Raw genomic sequence first — 26,056 nt, forward strand, 5'->3', positions numbered from 1 at the left:
TGCATAGCAGTGTTCAAGGCCAGGTTGGATTGGGCTTTTTATCAGCCTGATCTAGTGAAAGGTGTCCCTGCTTACAGTCAGAGGTCTGGAACCGGATGATCTTTAATGTCCCCTCCAACCTAAACCATTCTATGATTCTACGAGGATGGGTTCAATCTTTGGCACAGAAAGTTAACTTCAGTTCCTTTAAATTAATTGCTATGTAACAGGATAAAAATGCACCAAGTCTTTCTCCACCAGGAAGCACTTCCCAAGTGCAAATAAAGGAAGTCAGGAACCCTTGTGGTAAATTCAGTAAGCGTGTGTGAGAAGATATTGATGACTGTAAGCTCTTGACTACAGCATGAAAGAACCAACAGCAGCAGGCTTACAGATCTCTGGAGCATTAGTGCATAGAATGCCAACAGCACAAATTTATGGGATTAATGAGACATTATTAAAAGAAATTATGTATATGCATAGCATTTCCAGCAGCATCATTTTTTGTCATCTCCAAGAGCAGAGTAGCTGAATGTTCCTAAAGCACACTCAGTCAGCCTCTGTGACTGTGAAGAAAAACGTGTATTGTGAGGGATGGGCAGGCAGACATTCTAAATCTTTTGGAGCATACTGTGGCAAATTTTATCTGAAAATTATAAAAATTAATCACAAATCATACCTTTAAGAAAGGTGAGTGCTACCATTATAAAATAATAGGTGCATATTACACTTCATACAAAGTCATGAGTTAAGCACATCTCTGAGTCGCTGGCAAAGGACCCTTGCTAGCACTCACTAGTCCAAGTTCATAGAAGAAATTCATGGAAGAAAATACATTTGGATTATTTACCATTATAACACTACTCCTTGCTCAGCTGCACATTGCTGCTAGCAGGGAAGGTGTAACTAGCAAAGCACTACTACATAACGTGCCATAATATTTTTCCCCCAGGCATCCACTATGGTACATTACTGGACGTATAATGCAGTCTTAATGGAATCCATTCAGCTATGGTTGAGATACAAGGATTATGAGTACACAAAACAGGTTTATGGGTTATTTGTTTTATTCTGTTGCTAACATGCCAAAGTTAAGCAGAGTTTCTTTAAAGGAAATGGAATGGAAATTCATTCGGGATAGACTCCAAATTCAAAAAAGTCTGAAAAAGGTGGGAGTAAAGTCAGGGCAGGAATTCAACCTTGACTGTAATCTTTGCTCTGTCTACCACTGTAATCATTCACTCCCAAGTCTTCGATGTTGGCCCTAGACTGACCAGAGTATAAGAACTCCCACTGAGCCCATGAGGGTCACTAAGATGAACAGTGATAAATCAACATTTTGCTTCCACCAGCTGTGATGGAATAATTGTACTGAACATTGCAGTTATTAAAATCATATTTGTCATGGGGGAAAACATGGAGAAAGAAGAGACTGAGGACTCAAAAAGTCTTATGTGTAAGTGATGTTTTTCTGTAGGTTATCTTACTTTATTTTCAAAAAAAATGTAACTCAATTGCATTGGACTGGGAGAGGAGGAAGAAAGATAGGTGGGAGAACAACCAAAATCCATTCCAGTTTGTGGTATTTGTTGCTCTCTCCCAGTGCCAGTAGCTAATTGTCATACTGGGGCATGCTGCAAGGATACTGAAAATAGCTCAGAGCAGAAAATGCCTATTGCATAGTTTATATATGCAGGCTCCTTCCACCCTGTTTGGCTTGTTTATCTGTTTGTAAATAGTTTCCTTGGGGATCAGGTTTTGCAAGTATTTAGTCTTTATTTTTTGTGTGTGTGTATTAAATTCTTTGACAGGCTACTTGTTACATAGAAATGGGGAAGGAGAGGGAAACCAATGTTTCTAAAATCTTTCATGCAGGTGACTTGCTTATGAGCAAAGGCCAAGCTGTATCCAGAGGGTATTTTCTAATTCTCTCTGATAATAAAGAAAGCTGAGTGAAATAAAGTGTGTACACTCAACTGTAGCCTGGTTTGCATACACCCATATCAATAACACTCTCAAACAGAGCTAAGGGACAGAAAAGGTAGAAGATATTGCCTGTATTTGTAACACAAAACAGCCTTCAGACTGCTCTGAATTAATCCGAGGATTGAAGAGGGTGGAGAGGTAAAGTTGATGGCAGGTGAAGTTTAAAAAAAATCACAAAAACTTCAGAGCAGCTATGGGTTGGTCTTGGAACTGTGAAAACAGGATGCTGGAACAATGGAGCTGTGGAGTCCCCAGAAACAGAATACTATGTGAAGAGGCCCTAAGAATAGAATAATGAAAAACCTTATTTCTTTGACAACTAATTATTCAAATACATTTATTCAGAAAGTCTAATAGAGTATAAGGTTAAATAATTACTAAGTGGTAGCTTCTGGAGTGGGTCCAGTGGAGGGTGACAAAGATGATTAAGGTGCTGGAGCATCTCTCTTACAAGGAAAGGCTGAGGGAGCTGCACCTGCTCAGCCTCAAGAAGAGACACCTGAGAGGGGACCTCATCAAGGTCTGTCAGTATCTAAGGGAGGTGTCAAGAGGATGTTTCCAGGCTCTTCTCAGTGGTGCCAAGCAATAGGACAGGATGCAATGGGCAGAAACAGAGGCACAGGAAGTTCCACCTGAGCACAAGAAAGAATTTCTTTCTTTGCTGTGCAGGTGACTGAGCACTGGAACAGATTGACCAGAAAGGTTGTGGAGTTATACCTCACTGGAGATATTCAAGAACAGCCTGGATGAAATCCTGTGCCACGTGCTCTAGGATGATCCTGCTTGAGCGGAGAGGTTGGACCAGATGACCCACTGTGGTCCTTTCCAACCTGACCCATTCTGTGATTCTGTGATTAGCTTATTTTATCTAGAGTGAATAACACAAAGTGCCAGCACTATTGCTTTTCAACAGCCAGAATAGACTAGAAGACAAAATAAATGCTTTCTCCCCAGTGAGTGTCACATCTTATATCCTGCACTTCTGCAATATTAAATTCTTCTCCTAGGATCATAGTTACTTGCCTCTGCATGAGTCCTAGTCTCCCACAAGGCTTGTTCAGTTGAAAATTAAGTTGATATTTCCTAGGAACTGGAAAAGGAGAAATATCTGAAATTGTTATATAAGCTGGGAGATTTTTAAGTGGGGGGTTTTACCCCTCTGTATCTACAAAGGTTATCAAGGGCACGTGGCCAATCCCATCATCAAGTTTAGGGGAAATAAAATTTTAAAAATTCTTATTTACTGACCCCTAATTGTCATTTTTAAAAGCATGACTCTTGCATTATGCTAAATTAAAGTATGAAACCTGAAACTGTTAAAAAATGTCATAATTTTGGGGGGGGTCTCCTTTTTCAGTGTAGGATTGATGCCAAATAAAGATAAATAGGAAATGAGATTCTTCTCCTACTGGAGATTCCTCTCTTACTGGACCATTGTTATAAAAGATATAAGAGCAAAACCCAGTTATTTCTGTATGGAAAGGAACAGGCCTACTATCTATGCAAAATCTATACAGCAAATATAAGTCGGTCTTTTATTCCTAAAGGGCAGTGGAATAGGAATGCTCTGTTTTTGTGAAACCTCAACATTTACTCCAAATGAAGTTTGTGGGAAAAGATGGTTGAAGTGCCCCCTAACTGAGAAAAATATTAGAAACTGAAAAACTGCTTATCTACATGGGAAGGGCATAGCAAGGAACTCAGTTCAGGAACCAGAGACAGACAACATTCAGCTGACAAATAAGAATGGATTTTATGACATAAGGATGATTGAGGAACAAACCCCTGAGGGATGTTTTATCTTGATTATCTGCAGAGATGCCTTTCTGGAGGGCAGGATTAACACCAGCACTGAAGATATTGCTCGATGCAAGAGTGATGTACATGAGATTCTCTGCCTTGAAGTAAGATAGGATAATCATAAGGAGACTATTTGTCTTTAAATGGCATGACTGATTTCCCAGGCATGCACAGCTCTGAAGTGGAGTCTGTTTAGACTGGTCTACCCCAATTTTCAGGCTGTAGTTGTGCAAAATGAGTGAAGCAAATATATTTTAACTATGCTCTACAACCAGCTGTGGAAAATACTGTACCATCCTATGTGGCTAGCACAGGTCTTTCCCGTGAGAACACCCTCCTGTGTTTTATAAACAAAGATAAAGTTTGGATGTTTTTGAAACAGTGTCTCGAGATTTGGACAGTTCAGGCCTGGTCAATCAGGCCTAGGGGGAGGTTTCTGACTGACCAATCTGGGCGACCTCTGAAAAGTCTATATATACTGAAATCAAAATAATAAATTTCCTCTTTCTTGTCACACTGAGAACTCGGGTCTTTTTCTCAGCTAGCGGCTCGACAGCGACATCCCTAGATGAGCCACTCTCCTGTGTGTTAGGATCTGATTACTGAGACATGCCTCTACCCAAAAAAAGGTGCAAATGAGACCATTTGCCAAGGTCAATAGTAAGGATTTTATTTAATAGTAAAATGTGAGGTAGAGAGATGGAAAGAAATAGAATAGTGGGAGGGGGTGAGAGAGAGTGAGAGAAAGGCAGATTAAGCAGAAATATAGTCACCATGCCTGTGGATACAGCAGTGTCCCATTGGTCCTTCTTCACCCCGGTCTTATCAGTGGTGGGGTTGCTCCAGTCACTCAAAACTTCTCATAATTTATACATTTTAGCAAACAAAGGAATCAATGTTCATGGGCTACATCATTCTCTCCCAGTGCTAATTAGTCTCATGTTCAGTCTTTCTGTTCCTTTGAGTCAGTGTGTTTCTTGTATGGTTTCCCCCTGCCAGACCCAGTCAGAGCTGATTTTCAGCACAGTTGCTGAGCTGGCTTTCTATATGGATTTTTTGTGTTCATTTATCAGTGCTCCCCCAGCTTGTTTACCTATTCCTTGGCTGAGATAATCAGACAATAGTACCATATTTATCTTATCTCAGGTACCAGTCAGGTGGCTTATCTAGCTGTCCACACTTCCAGGAATTTATGATGGCATGTTTGGGTGAAGGGGAGGACGTGTTCAGTGGTCACAGAGCAGTTCCTTCTTTCTGCAGTTTTCCATAGTGGGCAAAGACCTTCAGCGATCTCAACAGTGTATCAGGCAATTATGATCCATAATAATTTAAGACTTTTACACTGTGGAGCCAATGACCATCCAAGTCTCGCCCTCTGTATCCTGACTTTGGAAAACTGAGTGCACAGGAAGATGTAATATTCTCTGTTTCCCTTCAGCAATATAACATGAATGTGTTAGGGATTATCTGACATCTCCATATGTTGCTCCACTGAAAAAGTCACCTTTCAAGTCAACAGAAAGAGTAGTGAATTTGTTTACAACATAGAGAGACATTATGACACTAAGAATTAAAGAAAACAACTCAGAAATGGATTCTTGCTGAGGACCCTCTGCCTTTCTGCCTTCACAGGAATGAGAAAGAATGCATGTAGGCAGCCCTCAGAGAATTTTGCAAGGAGGAAAACTTGGGTGTGCACAGAAGCAGTGGGACATCTTATGCATTGTGCTTGCAGAAAGACGATGCACATCACCTGCATGAGCTCTTCATACAAAAGGGAAGCTGTGGTGTTATGATGACTTCCATTAAACTTCAGGAAGTAGTTGTGTGCAAGTTGACAGTGATAATTAAAGAGTCTTCAGGGTTCAAAGAGTTGATGTTCAAAGGGACATTGGGAGAATGTTCAAAGGGACATTTATGGATCATGGATGGAAAGGTAAAGAGGAGATTTCACTGTGGAAGGAACAGAATAATTTTAAAATTTGGCTGCAGGAAATGGAGGAGCAGCATGAACAGAAAATGTGTTTGGTCATTTGAATGTGTCTTGGAAAGCAGCTCTTCTATCTACTCAATTTTGTCATTGTAATGGAAGCCAGTAAGTCCCACAGTAAACCACTTCTCCCTTCCCCATACACATCATAAATCTAAACCTGCTCTAATCTCAGCAACATGGAAGCCACTGGAAACTGCATCATCAGGGCAAAAGGAACATCAGTAGGCACAAACAAGCTATAAAAGTATTCAGTGGAAGCAAATTTGTCACCATTAATTTATTGTGCATTGAATTTATATGCCAGAGAGATGAACAACTGCCAGAAGTACATCCTTGTGTTTGATTTTAGCAAACAAGGACAACATAGAATGGTGGTTCGGCTTTAAGAGAATGTGTCCTCAAATATTTGTATTAGCAATTTGCTTACCTAATCCAGCTTTAACTGCAAGAAAATAACTATTAAATGACTGACAGTCTTGTATGGCCTCTCTAATCATGCCTCTCCTGTTATTTGGGCAAAGCTTTGATGAATGGGCCTATATAATCTTGCACTAAATTCCTATTTTACAGGGATGAGAAAGTATACTTTGTACTCATATTGCAATATTCAGAAAACCATCTTTATAACTATATCTGCCTGTGGCATTTATAAAGAACAGCCTAGAATCAGGCTACTAAATCCATACTCAACCACTGCAGCAACTGATGTAACAACTGTTTCATATAATGTCAGATATTTTCCCTGCTACTCATTAGTTACCTTCATGGCAATCCTGGGAAAGCTGATTGCATGGAGGGAGAAGCAGCAGAAATGGGCAAAGCAAACAATTAGGATTCCAAAAACACTTTTAATTATTTAGTTTTATCATGGTGAGGCAAGAGCCTTGTTTAATTTACAGCTGCATCTTAGTTTCTATTATAGGTCCAACATCGTTTTCTGATTTTATTACATAAATTGTTGATAACACTGAGAATTAGATTTTAATCAAGAAAAGTTTACTCCTGGGCACTAAATCTCTGACTAATGCACCAATCCAGGAAAGCACTGGAGCACGTAATTTTATTCCTGCTTAGCAGAGTACATAAAATCATGCTTAATTTGAAGCATGTGAAAAGTCCCATTGACTGTTAAAATAAGCAGGTTTACAAGAATCCAGATGAATCCAGTCCAAAAATTCAGTACTAAATAAAATGAAATCAAGTACAGAAGACAATAAAGTTGCTTGTTTACTTTCTCCCACTGTCCTATAACCATAACAAGAGGCAGTTATTCTGCTGTCACAACTTTAACATCATTCATGATTTGTAAGGAAGGGCTTGTACCACAACCCCTCTTGAGTACAAGATGCTGTAGAAACCCCAAAACACAATAATCCCATCCCAGGTAGATTGCAGTCCATTTCTAGCTGATATTGCAATGTCTGTCACCACCCTTACCTAAAGCCCACTGAAACTGAAAGTTTCCTTGAGGTCTGTTTTTCTTGCACTTCTGTATTTTTATTAATGACACATGGTTCTGCACAAAAGCTGAATTTATATGCCAGACTGTGCTCTTAACATTGCCAAAAACCCAAACATGAAGCTGAATTCATATACAGTGTCTTACAAAACTGATTAAAAAAATTAACATGAATTGCTAAGTACTGCCCAAATTAACACAAATCAGAGTTCATTACATAGCATTAGGAGGCAACTTATTGCAATCATTATGCCTGCTGTTACAGAGAACCATATGCCAACTCCAGAAATAACAAGCATTCTGAATCAGGGTCATTGCTGTCATATTTGCATGTGAAATACATTAATTGATCTCCTGTGCACATTAAAATTTAAATCCACACTTTTTTGCTGCTGAGTGCTCTATTGTAAATTTGTTGTGTGAAGGGACAGGCCGAGTGGAGAGAGATGTGATGCTTTAGAGAAATACTTGTCCCAAACTACGGTGGATTCCTAAGTAGTTAAATCTATTATGCTTAACTAAATGAGGTCCTAAATATCTTTTAGCTTCCACAGTAGGAAGCTATGCAGACATACATGTCAGTCATGTGAAATACTATGTTCTTACCCATGTCATCTTGTTCTGGTGGTCATCCTCAGGAGGCTGTCAGAGCTAGTGGGTGAACAGCATAGTGTTTAGAAAAGTTGTGTCTTCCATAAAGGTTTGCTGTGCCATGGAAAAAGGATAACAAGTCTCATTGTTCAGTCACAAAGAGTAAGAATTTTATCATGTTCTGCATCTGTAACTCCTGGGAGACACTGCTGCAGTGCTAATTAAAACAGCTCAGTAATCAAGATATGTATTTTGCTATCTCATTTTTTGTCCAGAACTTCCATGTTGTCTACAGATAAATAAGAGATGAAAAGAAAACCCTTATTTAACAAAAAATAATCATAAGAGTATCCTCATCTCCCCCAGGCATTTTTGATGAATCCTGGACAAAGGCAGTGGGAAAGTTCACATTAAAAAAAAAGAAGCAACTCTTTCCAAGCCAAGGAGAGATTACATGAGAGAAGATGGATGTGAACTAACATGGTGGAAAAGTGTTTAAGATAGGTCATGGAGGTGATGTTAGAGAGCTGACTTTTCAAAGTGGAATCTATGAAGGAGGAGGATATGAAATATTTTGAGAAGAGCAGAGAGGTGATTAAATTAGACAAGCCAGACATTGGACTTGGACAGGGAATTTTGACATGGCATGAAGGGTGAAAAAACCCCTGAGAGAGCCGAGGAAAAGGAAATGGGGTGTGTCAAGAACCATTTAAGGCAAGATGAGAGCATTAAGTAGGACATAAGAGGAGCAAAAATAGCAGCTGCCACAGATTGCTTCTCCTGCAGTTGACACCAATTCATTGAGCATGAGGAAAATCTTTCCCTCTTGCCCCTTGAAAAGGAAGATATACCTCTCAGGCCATCTGCTGACATTGCCCTTAAGGACTTCCTGTTTGGTTAAGGTTTTCCCTGTCGAGTCACATGGGTTTCTCTTACCTGTATCTTCTTTGATTGCTACAGGCCAGAAAGAATGGTTTGAAAATGCAGTATGATTATGGATTGTTTTGCTCCACTTTGTTTTATGTGAGAGCAGATTTTCTGGAGCACATTATCCCAGGTTTACAGCACCCGCACAAAATAGTCCTGCCCTGTGAAAATAAAACCACATTTCTGTCTATATATCCTTTACCAACTGAAGACAGCATTTCTGTTGTAGTGTGTGTCATCCTTAACAATAAAAACAGAAGTAAATTAAAAAATAGTAACTTGAACAAACAAAATCATTATGCCAGCATGACCAAAGTAAGCTAGAAAGCCTTAAAACTTTTCTCAATTAACGTGCAAATGATGGCAGTTCAATGCTAGCAGTGCAAACAGGTGTTGTGCTTACCTAGACAGAGGGCAACTTCTCTGTAATGATGTGGGTTATTAAAATCTTTGGAGATAACATTATCAGGAGCAGCACACAATGCTACAGCACTTATCATTCACCTACTCTGTTCTTGTCAGTGCAGAGAACATAAACACATTGCTTTCTATGCAGGAAGTTAGATAGGCTGAATTTGAAAGCTGAGTGCTATTAACCTTCAGCAAATGTGAAGATACCAGATATGCTTCAGCTATTGCATAAGGAAAATAAGTCTGTGCAGCCACGTTGTTTTGCACTTAGTACCAGTAAATGCAGGTACTGACTCAGCACTGCCATCCCAAAAAGCAAGAGACATGTTAGTGATGGCAGAGACTGATGTGTTATTATTCCACTGGGAAATTCAAGAGATAAAGAATTATAGTCAGTAAAGCAGTCTGACATCACCATGAGACCCAGAGTGCTCTGTGAGCATCCAGGCTCCCTGTAAAATACATTAGTGAGCTGGGCAGCTCTGACGGGGATACATGTAAGCTGAGTTTGTCCACAGACAGACTAAAGGAAGGGCTGCAGGGAAGGAAAAGCCTGAAGCCCTAAATCCAGAAGGATGAACTGACCTTTGCTACATCAGTAAGATACACAGCATAGGAGGCTCTTTATGGGGTGTTCAACAAAGAGAAACATTGCTTTTGGATCTGCTTTGGATTGAGCTGCAAAAGCACAGTGTGGGCAAGAGCTGCTTTTCCAGGGCTTTTAAAGAGAGATGCTGAGTGCCATGTAAACCAGCCATATAAGAGTTACCAGAGAGAGGAGCTGCAAACAGAGCCTTGATTCAGTCTGAATCTCCATCTGAGATGTCCCTATTTCCATCCTTTCCAATGTGTTTACAGGTAGGGTTACACATAAGGCAGTGATGTTGTATCCTGTAATGTCCAGCTGTGTCACAGGATGGTGGCAAGCAGGTTCCTGTGACGTGTTTTCTGTTCCAGACAAAGGGAAGTCTGATAAAGTTAATGTGGTGATAAGGGAGCTTACAATTTGCCTTTAGTTTTGCTTAGCCGATATTGCAATCTATTCTTAACAAATGCTCTTATCTATACCTATACTGAGATGAAGTCAAAACATGTTTCAGACAAGTCAATGTTCATTTCCTTGCTGATTTGATAGTCTGAGACTACCTGTTAGATTATAGAAAAATTCGTGGAAGCAGAATGATTTACAGCTCTTTTCAGTTAAATGTCTTATCAAAACTTGATTAATACTCTTTCTGTCCCATAACAATGAAAATAATTATTTTATAAAGGCCAAGATAGTCTTCTGATGTCTGTCAAGTCTGAGAGTGAAAGACTGGTATATTGGCAGCTTTGTGGTGACTGGAAAAGAGTAAAGTCTGTCTATCAGTATTGTACAGATTTCTGAAAGAACCAATAGATCTGAAAATCATTGGATCAGTGGAGTGTCCTGGTTTAACCCCAGCCAGCAATCAAGCCCCACACAGCCACTCACTCACTCACTTCCCCACCAACAAGATCAGGGAGAGAATCAGAAGGGTAAATCTAGAGAAGTCATCTAGAGTTGAGACAAAGGCAGTTTAATAGGGAATACAAAAGCCTCACAAACAAACAAAGTAAAACCTTCCCATGGGCAGGCAGGTGTTCAGCCACCTACAGGAGAGCAGGGCACCGTCACATGTAGAGGTGACTTTGGAAGATAAACATCATCACACCAAATGTCCCCCCATCTTCCTTCTTCCCCCCCCCCCTTCATATACCGAGCATGATGCCATGTGGTACAGGATATCCCTTTGGTCAGCTGGGGTCACCTGTCCTGCCTGTGTCTCCTCCCAAATTGCCCATGCGCCCCCAGCCTCTCAGCCAGTGTGGCAGTACAAAAAGCAGAAATGGCCTTGGCTCTGTGCAAGTCCTGCTCAGCAATAACAAAACTCATCTCTACATTATCAACCCTTTGTTCAGTACAAATCCAAAACACAGACCCATTTGTTGTTTGTTTGTTTGTGTTTGGTTTTTTGTGGGTTGTTTGGGGGTGTTGGGTGTGTTTGTGTTGGTTTTTTTGTACCAGCCACTGTGAAGAAAATTTCCTCCCGCTGAAACCGGCTGACTGCATAAAGGAGATTTCTTACTCTGGAGCTGGTAATTCTGTTCAAAACCAAAGAAAAAAGAACTTGACAAAAATGCTCTATCCCTTACATCATTGACTGTTTAGAGTTCACTCGGTCTGTGCTCTTTTTGTGTTTTTAACACTGTTTGTGTTTTTAACGTTTATCTCCTCTCGGACATTCCTTAGTACAGTTCCCCAAGTAGCCACACCAGCACTGCTGACAGAGGTGTGAACAGCAGCAGCAGGAGAAAAGTTTCTGACAGAGAAAGTGAGACCTTCCAGCCTGCTTTGCTTTTGGATAAACTTTTCATTCTTTCCTCCTTAATTCGAAGCATTTGTTTACCTGCAAGAAAAAGGGAATGTGGATGTAAAAGCTCGTCATCTTCACAGTTTTTCAGCCAGCTGCTGATAAACAGAGAAAAAGGTTTCTCAGGGATAAATAGAAACTTTCAAATTCCAATATGCCTATTATTATTTTAACTTTGCAATTTTTTATCTAAGCAGGGGCCCTAGGTCTTCTTTTTACAGAGGTATACAAATATGCACAGAAATTAATAGCTGTTTTGTGTAATAGAAATGCAACAGAGTGCTCCAAAGAGCAAATGTACTTTGGACTTTTGTTTATAGGAATTGTAAAAGACAATCTTTTTAAAACACAGTGAAACCTTTCACTTTCCTTCTCTCACTTTGATGCTAGATTGGAGCATGAGCTGCCTTTTTGAAGAAGCTAATAATGGAAAAGGTGAGACATCCTTAACTGCAGCAGATCAAGTGATTTCCCTCACAATGCAGCCCAGCGTGGGAAAGTAACAGCAGTTAAGGAGACTAAAGGAAAGTGTGAACTGTCCCCAGAAGCCATTACATTAGTGAGGTTTATCTCAGCCGGGTAATTCACCTCAGTCAGGAGCATAATTAAATTTACTGTTGAAGCAGCAGCGGTTTAGCAGTGCTATTTGTGTGCTCTTTATCTAAGGTGCTAGATACTGTGGTCAGGGATAAAAAGCCATCCTTTCTTTCCTGCCAAAGAAAAATTAGAAATTAGCAATCATAATAAATTATTTCTCACCATGAAGATAACATCTTGTATGCATCTTTGCATTTATTTTCATGACCCCCAGCATCACAGCTCCTTGGAAAGGCTGCAAGCAGAGGTCTCTTTCTCCAGCTTGGCAGGACAGAAACACAGGGGCCATGGTCATGAGGAGAGTCCCTCGAAGGACATCGTGGTCACCTCACTAGAAAGGAAAGTGCTGCTTGCAGAAGTGCAAGAGGAGATCAATGTTGTCATTCTAGGCAGACGGGTTTTCAAAAATCTGTCCCTTTTGGGAAGACTAATTTCTAATTTCTGGAGGAACCAAGTATTTCTCCACTCTCAACTTCAGTGGCTCAGCTTTGTAATGTTCTAGGAATAACATGCATTCCTTTAAGAGAAGCTAAATGACAAGACTTACAGAGCAGAATTTCTTAAACCCTTCTGTTTAACCACAGCAAGTTGACAGCAACTTTCATATCACCTCGTTGGTTTCAGCCCTCAAGCCAGAACATGGCTTATCAGGTCCTGGACACTAGACATTTTAGACTTAACCCAAGTGTACTGTAGCAATAACAATCCATTTTCATCACAGAGGCACTGTTGAGACAACAAACCCACTCCCTGATGTGGCTGGAACCTATTTGTTCTTAGTTTATAGCCACTCTAAGGGCACAGGGTGTTTGGGATTACTGGTCCAAAGGCCCATCAGGCTAATGAAACATTTCCTGCTGCAATGGAAACACTCACATCTTTTTGTCAGAGGGTTTTCAGATGTACACAGAACTATCAAAATATTCTGAGAAACTTTCAAGAGGTAACAAAGGGCACAGACTTTTAGGCCAGATACTCACTTGAATTCTGCAAAAAAACACTCCCTCATGTGTCCTCCAAAAACTGAGAGGAAAGAAAGATGCACTGATAATCTTCAGTTAAAGTGAAAATACTGCCAGTGGAGCTCATCAATGGAATAATTCAGAGCAGTGCTGCCAGGAAGCCAGTGGATCTTACTTTAGCAATGTGACCAATCTGGGTTAGACTCACTTCTGTTGTCCACCACAAATTTATATAATCATGATGAATCTCTTTAAAGCACTTTCCCTCTACTTCCTGTTTCAAAATGTGGCCTTGGCTATATTCTGCTCCTTCTAGCCTATGTAAGATACATATTTCATCTCCTGCAATTAATACACTTTCTGGAGATTCCCATTTTGTCACAGTCATTTTAAACATCATCGTTTTATTAAAAGTTTTCAACCATTTCAGATGATGAAAAGATGTTCATGTGCTTTTTAAAGGTAGCAAGCAGTTCTCCCGTTTTCTAGGCAGTTTATCTGTTTGTCCATGTGTCCATGCCATTGTCATTCACCTAACTGAATGAGAGTATGGGAGGATTTGCGTGATTGATAGGAAGAATTAATTTCTTCTAGCCACCCAGCAGTACAGTAATTGATGTCTGGGAGGCAAGTGCCAGAGAATAGCTGTCAGTGTCATGTGCACAGAGATGGTCTCAGTGCTTTGGTGTGGAGATAACACTGTGAGGAAGGGGTTGGCATGGTGTGAACACAACACTACCACTCCTGGCTGGCAATCTCTGGCAGCGCTGGCAGCACTGTTGTGCTGTCCTGCACAGAAGATGTCTCTGATTTTTTCCTGCATCTGAAAAGATGGTGATGTCTCTAGAAAAGAAAACTGAGAGATTAAAGCAGCAGCAGAGATTTATGAAACATATCTGCCTTTCTCCCACAGCCTCAGATGTTTAGAGGCTAAGGGTTTGGTTTCTCTTCTTTCTTTTTCTTTTTTTCTTTTTCTTTTTTTTTTTTTTTTTAATTATTTGATGCTGTGGAGCCAGCTTGGGGAGAAAAAATTCTTTCCAAAGACTGAGGGTACTTTCTAAGGTACTCACAAGGTATTGAAATGTCAAAATATGTCATGAGTTTATTAATTAACTCCCATGTTATCCTCAGAAAGCACTTTCAGCTGGGAAAAAAGCTTAGCCAGCAGTATGGCTGGGATTGTGGCTGGGATAACACACTTTAGTTTCTGCAATCTCCTGCTCTCCTGTCATCCTGTCTCCAGAACAATCCATGTAATGGAAAATATAGATTTCCCCTGTTCCTTATCTGTGTTACAAAGGAAACATTGAAGCTAACTGGGTATGTTACTATAAACCTGCATAAAACCTTGGACTTGCCCTGGGATGGGGCAGCCCTGGACATATGTACAGACAAGAAAGGGAGTGGCTGGAGAGCTGAGGTGTCCTGGTCAGTGACAATTTGAACCTGAGTCAGCAGTGCCCTGGCAGCCAGGAGGGCCAAGAGTGTCCTGGGGGCATCAGGCACAGCATTGCCAGCCGGGCAAGGCAATTGTCCTGCCCTGCTCTGCTCTGCTCTGCTCTGCAGGAGCCTCAGCTTGAATATTGTTGGCAGTTTTGGGTGCCATAATGTAAGAAAGACATTAAACTAGTAGGGAGTGTACAAAGGAGGGCTGTAAAGATGGTGAAGGGTCTGGAGGGGAAACCATATGAGGAGAAGCTGGTCTGGTCTGTTCAGCCTGGAGAAGAGGAGACGGAGGAGAGACCTCGCTGTAGTCTATGATTTCCTCTTGAGGGGAAGAGGAGAGGCAGGCACTGATCTCTTCTCTGTGGTGACAGGGACAGGACAGAGGAAATGGCTTGAATCTGTGTCAGGGGAGGTTTAGGTTGGATATTAGAAAAAGGTTTTTCACCCAGAAGGTGGTTGGGGACTGAACAGCTCCCCAGGGAAGTGGTCACAACACCAGCCTGAGAGAGCTCAAGAAGCATTTGGACAATGCTCTCAGGCACATGGGGTGATTCTTGGGTTGTCCTGTGCAGTGCCAGGAGTTGGACTCGATTATCCTTGTGGGTCCCTTCCAGGTCTGGATGGTTCTATGATTCTGTGGTTCCATGATTCTCTGATTCTACAATAATCAACTCTTGGATTCTAGAGATCAAAGTTCTAACTATGTCCTCAAATGACTGACTCAGGAAAGGAATCTGATTCAGAGTACTAGGAATTAGGTTATTTGTTTGGATGTGGCTCTCAATCACAAATGATTACTCCTTAAGACCCTCCTGCATGATTGTTTATTTATTTGCTATTTATCTTGTCTTAACTATGAATTGAGGGCTCACCATATGGAAGTCTGTCCTTTTTTATCTCACACCTATGGATGTAGGTCTTAAATGTTCAGATCCTGAGTCTACCTTGAAACCTGTCTTGCATTCCTGCATATTTTAGAGATGAATTTTGTTGTAATTTTTGACAGCATATCAAACAGATAAGTATTTCTTCATTAGGGATGACACTTCTTGAGGCAGAGCTTGGATTAAAACAGAATTTTATGTTAATTCTGGCTTAATTCTTTCCTGCTCTCTAGTTCAGATGTTGAAGGGTCACCCTAGTTTGATAAGATCTTGGAAAACATCATTTACAAAACAAAGCAGCATATCTGGATGCCTTTGCCCTTAGATGAAATTAGTTTGCTCATAATACCAAATATTTATTTAACACTTATTTAAGGTTAATGGAAGATTATTTTTAGAGATAATGATTTATGACTTAAACCAAATACAAATAAAAGGTTCTTAAATGGTTAAAGAGAGGCATGAAACTGATCTGTTAACATTCCTGTAACATGAATAAACAACACTGGTATTAATAATTTGCAGTCAAAGTGGGTCTGCACTTGTAGAATCCTAATTATGTGCTGAACAATGAGATAAATATTGCCACCCTCTTTTTATATATCTAGCTCTTTTAGAAAACAAATCTCTCAAGATGCTTACATGCATTAATTGCTAAAATCCTTTTGAAAAACAGCTCTGAATACTGATTTCACTCAGTGGGAATTGCTAGGTCCTACCTTTGCAGAACGTGGTACTCCATCCCAAGTGACAGAGTTGCCCCAGCACAGAAAACTTGTCTTGGACTGGGGAAGCAGATCTAGTGCAGCCAACAGAGATAATTTCTCACCTAGCAGAAACTCCCTGCATGATGTTGAAATTCACAGGATTAGGATATTTTGCACAAACTGAAATCTTGATCCTAAGGCTTGTTATTTCTGAAAAGAAAGGGAAGAGCAATCTACAGCTGAACATGACCACAATAAGTAGAAAATTTATCTCCTTCAGGATGCAGGGAAGCCAACTTGTGTTACCACCATACAAAAGCAGAATATAACTAATTATTCCAAAAGGTATTTATAAGGAAGCTTGGCTTTCAAGGCTCCCAGACAAGAAAAGTCTCCATTCTAAAGTCTTGGTTAGCTGACCTTAATGTGAAGCAAATTTTCTTGAGAGAGAAAAGCTGACCAAAGTACATTTTAGTAGATAATCTACTATCTCATTCACATGTTTTTCATATCTCACTTATTAAAGTGGTAGAGTCTTGGCACACATATTATTTTAAAACACAGAAATAATTCAGTGTTTTGATTAGTAGGTTATATTAGAGAAATGTTGTAAAATACGTCAATTAAACTAAATTGTATTTCACCAAACCTGTTTCAGTACCTCCACTTTGAGTCTAAGTGTAAAAAAGAGTTATTCATCCATCAGAAAGAGATGAAAAAAATTGGCACTTAGATTATTCACAAGGTACATTTTGAGGAAAATTTAATTAAAGATGACAGCAACCAAATAATAATAGCTCATGATTCAGCATATTGATGAGCAAGATGAAGCAATTTATGTTCTGCTTTCATTATGTTTGTCTTCCAGTCAAAGCTGCTCTTCTTTTCCAAGCAAGAATGCTGTGAGCTGCTAAACCATGATCTCCCACCCTCTTTGGAAAAAAAAACAGGAGGACATCACAGCAGGGTGAGTGAGATAAATGGTTCTGAATCTTACTGCACCATGGAGTAGTAGTAGGCACCACTAGTAATTAGTTATCTTGGTAGTAGGCACTACCAAGAGAGTAGCAGGAAAAGCATAACAGGGCACAAACCCCCTGCCTCTGTTCACTGTTGGATTTTTAGTATTACACAGCTCTGGATTGCAGTTTCCAGCTGCAGAATGAAATATCCATATAATATCCACATAATTACTTATGTGTCCCTTGAGGCTGAGGACTGGGAGGTTAGAGAAAAAGTTCCTTTATAGATTATTTGGGGGAACTCATTGCTGGATAGTGGCTGATTAACTTTGCTCACATCGTTACCAGAAGGGCATTTAGTCACTGAAAGAATGCTTCAGGGCAAGTGTGACTGGTTTCATGGATTTTAATTGTTCCACTGGGACAGGGTATTGATTTTAGTGGTGGTGGATCTGCTCTGCCATGTTTGCTTTTGCTCTTGGATTTTTTCAGTTTTAGCCATTCTTGCTCTGTGAGAATATTTCCTCTAGTGAGGGATTTGGTGAGGTTAGGGGTATTTGCAAATTAGGAGGAAGAGTTCTGAAGACATTTCTTTCAAGCCATGGTCTTTTAACACATGAAGTGGTTTTTAATGACTTTGAAAATTTCAATACAGGCAAGTTAAGGCTTGTGCAATGTTAACAGATTTCTTCTTGTCTTGTGGTAATCCTGGTATTCGTGGTAATCCTTCAAAAATTCAGTCTGAGTCTCAGAAGCAGCATTCTTTACAGGATTGTGATCAACTTTACATGAGTGAGGTATTTTCATAAAGCAGTTACAACATTGAGGGGAATTGCTACACAAAACAGCTTTCTGAAGCATGATTAAAGAATACAATTTTGGAATTCCACTTAAACCTCCTCAAATGTCTGTGTGAAGGCAGAAACCACCTCTGCATAAGAGAGGATATTGCCAGAGTTCTAGAGCATAATGGTGATGAGAATTCATGCACTGGTATGTCAGTGTTGCCCTCTGCCCCTTACCCAAGAGAATGTGATCACATTTGTCCCATTTTTGCCAAAAAATTCTCCAAAATCAGACAGATCACTCTTTGTGTCTCCTTCTCTCACTCCTCCTTGTACCCAGGCCAGTTCTCATAGACCTTGAGTTAAATATTTTCATGGCTCTACTCTACCTTTTCTACATAAATGACTGATGGCCAAATATTGCATACCTGCCCTACTAAACTGCTCAAGTAGGACACAGCATGTTGGCATGATCCATCATCCACAGGTTAAGCAGGACTGGCCTTTTCATTCCTGCCATTCTGGTTTCATGCTGGCTACTGACACAGTGAGTGGGATCTTAAAAGGTATTTTTCTGAGAAAATCAACATCAGTGAAAGTCTATTTGGTACAGAAGGGAAATCGTTGTTTGTTCTTTATTCCTCTGAGCTGCAATGTTAAATAGAAAGGGACTGTCTAAAAGCAGAAGCCTAGATCAAATCTACAGTGAATACAACCTGTCTACTAGGTTTGTTTATTGGAGTCATTATGAGCAATAACCCTCTCTTGCTGTGGATTAGGAAAGCATCTCACAGTTATTAATTTCACCTCAGAGATCTAACCCTGTGGTTTGTCTAAATGGGACAGATGGAGGTTGTCCAAAGCTGTGTTTCATCAGCAGTGTCATTAGCAGACCTCCCTGAGACATCACAAGAGGCAGTTTCATTATCTCTGCTTTTGTAAAAAATGAAGGAATATTGAATTTCATGGAACTGGTGTTGATATATTTGCACATAGAAATTATGCTGTCAGATTTAGTCATGAGGAAGTTGCTTTGAAGTCATAAAGCTTTTTGCCTGCCAGGCTGTGAGAGATACCAGCAGCTGACATGTTGGAAATACAACTTAAAGTGACATAGAAGGAAGGAAAAGGTAAAATAACCTCTAGCACTGACTGAGTCACTTGCATATCTTCATTTTTAGACTACTTACCTGTGTCATGCAAAGTGGAAATCTCAACATAGGTATTAGGATGAAGGTCTAGAATTCCATAATAGCTGCTCTTTCTGATTGATGTCTGCCTTCCAGCGGTAAGCAGTTCCCAGAAATGTAAACCTGCTTAAAAAAAACCACAGTAGGATGCAACAATGCAAGAAATTTGTAAAGGCACAAACAGCAGCAAGAACAACTTGCTTAACCACTTTTATACAGGGAATATCCTTCTCCTGTACCTATATTATCAGGGTTTTTTCTCAATCCAAAGCCCATTGATGCCAATGGAAAACTTCCCACAGGTTTCAGAGCTTCAGACTGGGGCCACAGAGGCAATGTCTCCAAGCAAGGAGCCAACTTGGCCTCCTTTCTGATGCCAATTATTTATGCTCAGAGAGTGAGAAATGTCCTGGTGTTCTGGGCCAGGAGCTCAGCCAGGTGTCTTTTTTGACACGTACATAAACTTTACAAATTTAGTACCCAGCATTCAATACTTTTGATTGTGATTATGCCCTTTGCTGCACAAAATTATGGGAAATGTAAATGCTTTATCTTTGCAGTGATTTTTAAAATCAGACTTGATTTTAAATGTGCAAGCTCTCATATCACACTACATACTCATAAATCCATGTTTCTAAAACTTTGGAGAACTCCTGTTACATGTCTTATTCTCCTTTTTTCAAGGTGCACATCTTGAGTCTGATTTTTATTTATAACCAAGTTTCTACCCTGGTGGCTAACTGCAGGCTACACTTAGAAAAGGGCTTTAATTTTTTCCAGAATGGTCCTAAAAGACCTAAGCAAAACCAAGAATATGCTATTTCCAGCTCATCCTTGAGCAAATTGTTATAGACTTGTGAAATGTATGGCCTTCGTCAGAAGTGATGGAAAAGAGTGATGCACTTCTGCAAAAATTTATGTCTGTTTTCTGCTATCTTTACTCTGCAAGTCATGTTACTGATTTCAGATTAGACATGAATGAATGAAATCCTTCCTCTCAAGGCAAAAATCACAATTCTCACCCTGACTGAGGTAGGAATCCTGTTAACTCAAGGATAATTAGATCAAAGAGAAAGAAGGACTTTGTTAGTGAAAGCACCTTCCAGTGACTCTTCCCTGTGTTTTATATGCAGTATAATACAAAAGGAAAGTGTGGCGGAAGTAAAGATCATGACATTTAGAAGGAAATTTTAACCAACCAATGATTTTTGTGTTATATGAATGTATGATGGAGTGCACATAAATGTGCTCCAGAAGCAAGACCTCCTGATTAATGACTGCACTATAAACTTGCACAACTATTACAAGACCTCACCATTTGGACAGTAAAAGTCTCAGTCCTTAAACCTTCTTGCCTTTAGCTTCAGGAAGCCGTAACCAGCTCTAAAAAATTGTGAGCAAGCTTTATAGTTTATGTCCATGGCTTAAAAAGTTTTGTCTTCCTCAACAATCTGACTGACCACAACATCTCCCTGTGCCTCACAAATGTCAAAAATTCAAAGGACTCTGGTTTCTCAGACTCTTTTTTTTTTTTTTTTTCCTTCTACAAACCATTATTAAGGGTCTGATGTGCCAGGCTTTTATTTATCCTTTAAATTTTCCAGGTTATTTTTCTTTCACTTCTCTTATTTAAATCCTTTTTTTTTCTATCCTTTTCCCCCACAGATCCTATTTTATGCTACCTCCCCAACTCAAAACAGCTCATGCTGCCATCTTCCCAGATATCTATAATTAGCTTTTTTCTTTTTTTTCTTTTTTTTCTTTTTTTCAAATACAGCAGCACCTGAATGGCAATGTCGCTTTTGGCAATGTTTTGGCTAATTTTTATGAATAAAAATGAGTTTAGCCTATTTTACTGCCAAAAAGACGTGGCTGCTCACTGATTTGGCATCTCGGTGTTGAGGTGACAGACTGAAATATTTTGCTTCAAAAGGGAGGTACAAGTAAGCAAAAATTAAATAAAAAGCTCTTGGGGGAACATCTTCTCCATAAAATTGATGCACTTCTTTCACCTTCAGGAAACAAAAACAACTGATGAAGGCTGCATTTCATGCAAGACATACAATGCAATTTTCATGCTTGTTCACTTTCAGTATGAAACATGAATGTCCACTTCCTAGGGGACAAACTGTAAATGTGTCACCTGAGGCCTTGAGAACATCAGAGAATTACAGTAGCATGAAATTCCTGCTTTAAAATATTTCTTTATATCCATCCATCTCTTCTTGGGTTTTTAGGTGTGTGACTATAAATCGTCTGTCCTGCATATGAAGCACAGATTTCTGGAAGTGAGAACTCTTCCTTAAGTAACCACAGAGAGGAACACAAACACAAAATGTACACCTGATGCAGAAAAATAGTTATAATTCCTTGAAAGGCAAAAATGGGCCTTTTTTTGTTTTTCTGTGTATTCTGGTCAGATCTCCAAAAGCAGATTTGTTTCTAAGTAAAGGTATGAGTAGCAGATTCGTTGACACTGAACATCACGCACATTGTACATCAGTCTTAGTAAGAAACTGGGAACCATAGGAACCCCACTAAATACCTAAATACCTCTTAAAACCTGACCCTGCTGGTCTTTTCACACTTTTTTTTTTCTGAACTCCTGCAGCACATATGACATGAGAGGGTAGCTAGAATGATGCTACTGATAAAACACAGGTGTCCTTAATTCTGAATATCTCTGACAGTGGGTTTTTTATCATGTGCTCTCTAAATTTTAAGCTTTTCTTCTAAACAAAACATGCTAATACTTCCATATGCCACCTGAAAGTGTTAGAAAATCTGCTTTCCTACCTAGCCCTCCTATGTCCTCAGAGATATATTGCCTAGCTTCTAAACAACCCTAGCCCAGTTTATGAAGACAATTTGACTGTTTCTTCTACCGTTTTTTTTTTTTACTTTTCCTTCTGTCTCCAAAAATGTCAATAAAATTTCTTTATGTGCCTGAAGAAACTGTTAGAGATTTGTTCACGTTTTCTTTTTGTACAAAGAAACAAAAAGTATGTACTTCGTTGAACAATACAGTAAAGAGCACACTTCTTGTTTGCAAGAGAAAGTTAAAGAAGCTGCTCATGGAAAACTTTTGTAAGATTGGAAATCACACAAAGAGAGCACAAACCTCAAGGTTGAAGTGATGTTATTACCATACAAAAGAAAATGGAAATAAAGAGGCAGAGCTGCCACACTGTTTTTAAAAATAAAATAAAATTGCACACAGGTTTTCCCACAATTCATCACTGTCTTGAAAGCACAAAATCTTTTGTAGCTTTATGATAAAAACTTCAGGAAATAAAAACAAAGACTGGCCCAGGGTGCCCAGAAGAGCTGTGGGTGCCTCATCCCTGGCAGTGTACAAGGCCAGGTTGGATGGAGCTCTGAGCAATCTCATCTAGTGGAAGACATCCCTGCCCACAGCAAGGGGGTTGGAATGAGATGATCTTTAATGTCCCTTCCATCCAAGACCATTCTATGATTCCATGACTTTGTCATGAGAAACATCAGTATGGAGGAACATAAAGAAGGTGGGAAAAGGATCACTGATGCTTTTGTCTAGTTTTATGCCTGTCAAAAGGTACTGCAGTCCTCACCCTGGCTGCTCAGGGTCAAGTCATTCTGAAAGCATTCAGTGGCATAATTGCTGCCACACAAAACACACAGAGTTCATGTTAACCCCAGCTTTGCACATGATAGTAAACACCCCTACACAGACCTTTGTAGCACTCTCTATGCTGACATTAAATTTCCTGTGCACGTTTTTGCCATAAAAAGCGCCACATTTTTTTTATTGTTTTCTTTCCCAGATTGTTAATAAATGTAATGCTTGTCACAGAGGTGTGTGACAGCCAAGAGAGGAGAGCAAGAAGCTAGAAAAGTTACAAACGTGTGTCAAAATTGCTTCTTTATGTAACATCAATGCTACTGCTGTCATGCTTTTAGAGGCCATCCTTAAATGTCATGCTGAGAGGTGAGGAGTGTGGTGGAAGGGGCAGTGAAAATTGCTGCCAATAAAATGCACTTTTCCTGAGGGACAGCAGCAGGGATTCAAAGGTGAAATACACACAGTTACTATTATATTTCTATCTTTTATTTTGTTAAAACCCTTCACACTCTCAAAACCTCCAGACCAGCATGTGTGGATAAAATAAGTAATTATTGCAAAGGAATGTGATTAGCCCTTCAGGCAGCAACTGTGATGTTTAAACATGCTCTGTTTAGAAAACTAAGTCTAGAGGTTGAAGAGTGTGTATGTGCATGTGTCTGTAACAGGGAGCAAAGCAGGTTATGAAGTCCAGACAAGGATCTTGGCACAACACTGAGATACAGTGGTGTTGAATCTAGTAAACTATAGGTTATCGTTTCTTTCTGAAAGAGAATTAACTTTGGAGTACTTGATTTTTTGCATTGTATCTGGGTAAGACACCAATGACCCTCAACAGCACAGTGAAGGAAGGTCTTTCAGGTCCCAGCTGTAGATCCTGGTTTAGAGCTTCTGTCAGGAATTATTTCTCCTCTCACAGCATAACCTGCCCTGGTTTCCTAATGAATTTTCATTAAAAATCTATGTAATAACTTGGATCCTCCTGCGTAGAGACATATCACGTCTTAATAAAAAATAACTGCTTATCCTGGCCTCTGCTGTAGATTCTAGCTTTGGATATTAGTTTCAAGACTGGCTGTGTTGTTTTAATAAGAAAAATTATCAATATTTTCCCAAGTTCATAATATCATATGGTGGTGTTGATTTGAAACAACGATCTGCAGTGAAAACAAAGGTTCTGTAATGAAAACACAGTCCCAGCAGCAGACTAGAAATTATGGCATTTTTGTGCGGCTTTCAAACATGCAAAGTGATAGAGACAACATTTTTTCCATAGAATGGTTCCGTTTTAGCCAGTGTGTACTGTTTTTGCAGAGAGTGGGAGTTTTGTTCCTGGTTGTGTTAAAACTGATCTTTTTGATTTGCCTGGGTTTGATATAAGAACTCTCTGAGAAGCAGTAAGAAATATATCTTTGTTTTCCAGGTGTTAAATACACAGTCACACTAAGGGAGAGAGATGAAAGGAATTTGAAGGCATTTTTGTCCCCTGAAAGTTGAAATATCTGGTCTAAATCTTTTCTTATTCTAAAAAATATTAGGTTATCTTGTCTCCACTGGAAAATGAAGGATCTGTTACATGCCCTTGCTATATTGTCTAAGTAAACGAGCTCTCTAAATCATCCAGGAAAATCTACTTCATGCTGTGCTGACATGAGTTAAACTGAGATATTAGGTCTGTACTGCCCTGGCTTTCATATCTGTGGAGAGGATTGATGTAAGGGGGAGCTTCAGGGAAGTTGCAGGTCTCTCAGCACAAGATCCCAAACATCCCTTAAGGTCTGGACCAAATATCATTGCAGCACAAAGTCCACATTGACATGCAGGAAAACACAACATCCTGCATAGCTGAGTTCTCCAGCTGGAGTCCACAGATTTAAAAGTGAGAAAATCAGACTAAGCCTTTTCTTGTTTCTGGATTGAACTGTAACACTAACGCAGACTAATTTTCAAATTTAAAAAAAAATGTTCAAACAGATTTCACAAAAGATTCCAGTTTTCTGTGGAAAATGCAGAGGATCCTGTTTGTAATCTCTGCTATCACAGAGAGGACCTCTGAAATATCCAAGTCATGGATGACAGCCAGGAATGATTTACCTGTCAAAGGATCACATCACTTGATGAAAATCAAAGCCTTCTGTCACTGTCATAATTTTCATTGAAATTGGCATTGCTGTGTTTAATCCTTATGGGTTTCCCCAGTCCTCAATTCTAAATTGCCATTTTTGCCTTTCCCACTGAAGTTAAAGGCACTCTGAACCTTGTGCTTTGTGCAGTGAGTTATGAGACATTTTAAATTATGGTGTGTTGAGGAATAGTTTACCTCTGGCTCTCACAGATTTGATCTGAGATTTGTTCCATAAGCTGCAGTAGAGTGAGAAATTTGCAGCTTAAAAGGATTTAGTTGTATTTATGTTCTGACTTATCCTCAACTGTAATAGACTGAGAAATGTTTTATCTCTAACACTTGCACTTTGCTCTGAGATTTGCACCTTCTAAAGGGGACTGAAATTGCACTTGTAGCTTCTCTCTCTCTCTCTGATAAATGGCTTCAGTTTCTGAGATCTTAAATGAATGCCACAGTGAAGAAATGTTAAAAATTAATAGCATGTAATTCTCTGAGGCACAAATAAGATGCTGACCTCTTTCCATTCAATATGCATTGATAGAAGGAGTAATTTGGAAAGGGAAATGCAGAGCGACCTTAATTTGAGGGATGGTGTGCTGGCGAGGTCCCTCTGTCTGCCCTCTCAGAGCAGGTAGGGATGGAGATAGATGCTGCAACAAAAGTAAGAAACCTCATGAAAGAGGAAGCCAAAACAGAAGTCCCATGAGAATTTCAATTAAATCTTGGCTATGTTAGTCATTTACATAGCAACAACACTGCAAAGGTAAGATGTGAAAATGAAAGGATTGTGGCAGGTTATCTGAGAAGTGTTGTCATCTGATCAGGCACTCCCATGCTGTCCTACAAAATATCCTTAGCTTTTAAAAGGCAAATCCTTTTGCTTCTTTCTTGTTTCAAGTTTCACACATGTAAAATCGTGGAGTCCTTCACATGTCATGCTACAATGTGAAGGATCATTAAAGCTTTAGAAAAACAGCCCTAAGCTTTGACAGGAATTCCAGTTCCCTGGAAGTGGTCAGGGCACCAAAATATGCTGCCTTTTGGTCTAAGGCAGAAAATACCTCCGAAATGTTTATTGGCAGTGATGTCAGAGGTCTGTGTCAACCAAGAAGAAGCTGCTCAATGCAATAAGTTGTGAGAAGGCAATGAGGTTGATGACCATCCTATCTCTGTTGCACACAGCAAATACTATTGAGCCTTGCCTTGTGTTTCCAGATTGCTGAAGGCTTTTGAGAACTAGTTCAAATTGGGAATCAAT

The 26,056-nt window shown here is 39.6% G+C and overlaps 1 long non-coding RNA gene across 1 annotated transcript; it reads right to left on the reverse strand.

Annotated features, from left to right (window-relative positions):
* Positions 1–11,386: 11,386 nt before the first annotated feature.
* Positions 11,387–12,904, reverse strand: LOC146437963 (uncharacterized). Its single transcript, XR_014852008.1, has 3 exons — positions 12,684–12,904; positions 12,299–12,467; positions 11,387–11,575 (listed from the first exon to the last, which is right to left on the reverse strand). It is a non-coding gene; the product is annotated as an uncharacterized LOC146437963 (long non-coding RNA).
* Positions 12,905–26,056: the final 13,152 nt, after the last annotated feature.

The sequence above is a fragment of the Lichenostomus cassidix genome, chromosome 4 (assembly GCF_008360975.1).
Source record: "Lichenostomus cassidix isolate B80296 chromosome 4, HeHo_3.0, whole genome shotgun sequence".
NCBI classification, from domain to species: domain Eukaryota; kingdom Metazoa; phylum Chordata; class Aves; order Passeriformes; family Meliphagidae; genus Lichenostomus; species Lichenostomus cassidix.